The sequence below is a fragment of the Arachis ipaensis genome, chromosome B1, assembly GCF_059453495.1.
Source record: "Arachis ipaensis isolate K30076 ecotype BB chromosome B1, ASM5945349v1, whole genome shotgun sequence".
Classification (NCBI taxonomy): Eukaryota; Viridiplantae; Streptophyta; class Magnoliopsida; order Fabales; family Fabaceae; genus Arachis; species Arachis ipaensis.
The window spans coordinates 33789005-33791153 of NC_142436.1; the positions used below are offsets into that span (position 1 = coordinate 33789005).

The 2149-nt window shown below is 31.3% G+C and overlaps 1 non-coding gene across 1 annotated transcript; it reads left to right on the forward strand.

Annotated features, from left to right (window-relative positions):
* Positions 1 to 309: 309 nt before the first annotated feature.
* LOC148576170 (small nucleolar RNA R71) lies at positions 310 to 417 on the forward strand. The gene has a single exon (XR_015903145.1). It is a non-coding gene; the product is annotated as a small nucleolar RNA R71 (small nucleolar RNA).
* Positions 418 to 2149: the final 1732 nt, after the last annotated feature.

Genomic DNA, 2149 nt, shown 5'->3' on the forward strand with positions numbered 1-2149 from the left:
GGATGCAGCTTGCATTCCATTCAGACTCTGAGAAATTATATTGACTTGTTGAGTCAATATTTTGTTCTGAGCCAATATGGCATTTAGAGTATCAATTTCAAGAACTCCCTTCTTCTGAGGCATCCCATTACCCACAGGATTCCTCTCAGAAGTGTACATGAACTGGTTATTAGCAACCATGTCAATGAGTTCCTGAGCTTCTGCAGGCGTTTTCTTTAGGTGAATGGATCCACCTGCAGAAGTATCCAATGACATCTTAGCTAATTCAGAAAGACCATCATAGAATATATCCAGGATGGTCCATTCTGAAAGCATGTCAGAAGGACACTTTTTGGTCAGTTGCTTGTATCTCTCCCAAGCTTCATAGAGGGATTCACCTTCTTTCTGTCTGAAGGTTTGAACATCCACTCTAAGCTTGCTCAGCTTTTGAGGAGGAAAGAACTTGGCTAAGAAAGCCGTGACCAGCTTATCCCAAGAGTTCAGGCTATCTTTGGGTTGAGAGTCCAACCACACTCTAGCTCTGTCTCTTACAGCAAAAGGGAAAAGCATGAGCCTGTAGACTTCAGGATCTACTCCATTAGTCTTAACAGTATCACAGATCTGCAAGAATTCAGTTAAGAACAGAAAAGGATCTTCAGATGGAAGTCCATGAAACTTGTAATTTTGTTGCATTAGAGAAACTAGCTGAGGTTTCAACTCAAAATTGTTTGCTCCAATGGTAGGGATAGAGATGCTTCTTCCATGTAAATTGGAATTTGGTGCAGTAAAGTCACCAAGCATCCTCCTTGCATTATTATTGTTTTCGGCTGCCATCTCCTCTTCTTGTTTGAAAATTTCTGAAAGGTGCTTGCTGGATTGTTGTAATTTAGCTTCTCTTAGTTTCCTCTTCAGAGTCCTTTCAGGTTCTGGATCTGCTTCAACAAGAATATTCTTGTCCTTGCTCCTGCTCATATGAAAAAGGAGGGAACAGAAAAATAATAATAGGGATCCTTTTTGCCCAAGTATAGAGGTTCCCCTGTGTGAGTAGAAGAAGAAAAGAATGTAATGTAAAGAAGGGAAGAAGGGAAAATTCGAACACAGATGGAAGAGGGGGTTCGAATTTGTGTGACATGAAGTGTTAGTAGATGAATAAATAAATAGAAGGAGATGGGAGAGAAAGAGGATTTTCGAAAATAATTTTTGAAAAAGAGTTAGTGATTTTCGAAAATAGTTTTTTTTTTGAAAAAGGTTAGTAATTTTTGAAAATTAAAATAAAAATTAAAATAATTAGTTAATTAAAAAGAAATTTTGAAAAAGAGGGAAGATATTTTCGAAAATTAGAGAGAGAGAGTTAGTTAGGTGGTTTTGAAAAAGATAAGAAACAAACAAAAAGTTAGTTAGTTAGTTGAAACAAATTTGAAAATCAATTTTGAAAAGATAAGAAGATAGGAAGTTAGAAAAGATATTTGAAAATCAAATTTTTGAAAAGATATGTTTTAAAAAGATATGATAGAAAAGATATGATTTTGAAAAAGATAAGATAAAAAGATATTTTTGAAAAGATATGATTGAAATTAGTTTTGAAAAAGATTTGATTTTTGAAATCACAATTAATGACTTGATTCACAAGAAATCACAAAATATGATTCTAGAACTTAAAGTTTGAATCTTTCTTAACAAGTAAGTAACAAACTTGAAATTTTTGAATCAAAACATTAATTGTTAATGATATTTTCGAAAATTATAAGATAAAATTAAGAAAAAGATTTTTGAAAAATATTTTTATAATTTTCGAAAATAAATAAGAAAAATGAAAAAGATTTGATTTTTGAAAAAGATTTTGAAAAAGATAAGATTTTTAAATTGAAAATTTAATTTGACTCATAAAAACAACTAGATTTTAAAAATTTTTGAAAAAGTCAATCTAATTTTCGAAATTTTAAGAGAGAAAAAGGGGAAGATATTTTTTTATTTTTGAATTTTTTTATGATGAGAGAGAAAAACATGAAAATGATGCAATGCATGAAAATTTTAGATCAAAACAATGAATGCATGCAAGAATGCTATGATTGTCAAGATGAACACCAAGAACACTATGAAGATCATGATGAACATCAAGAACATATTTTTGAAAAATTTTTAATGCAAAGAAAATATGCAAGACACCAAA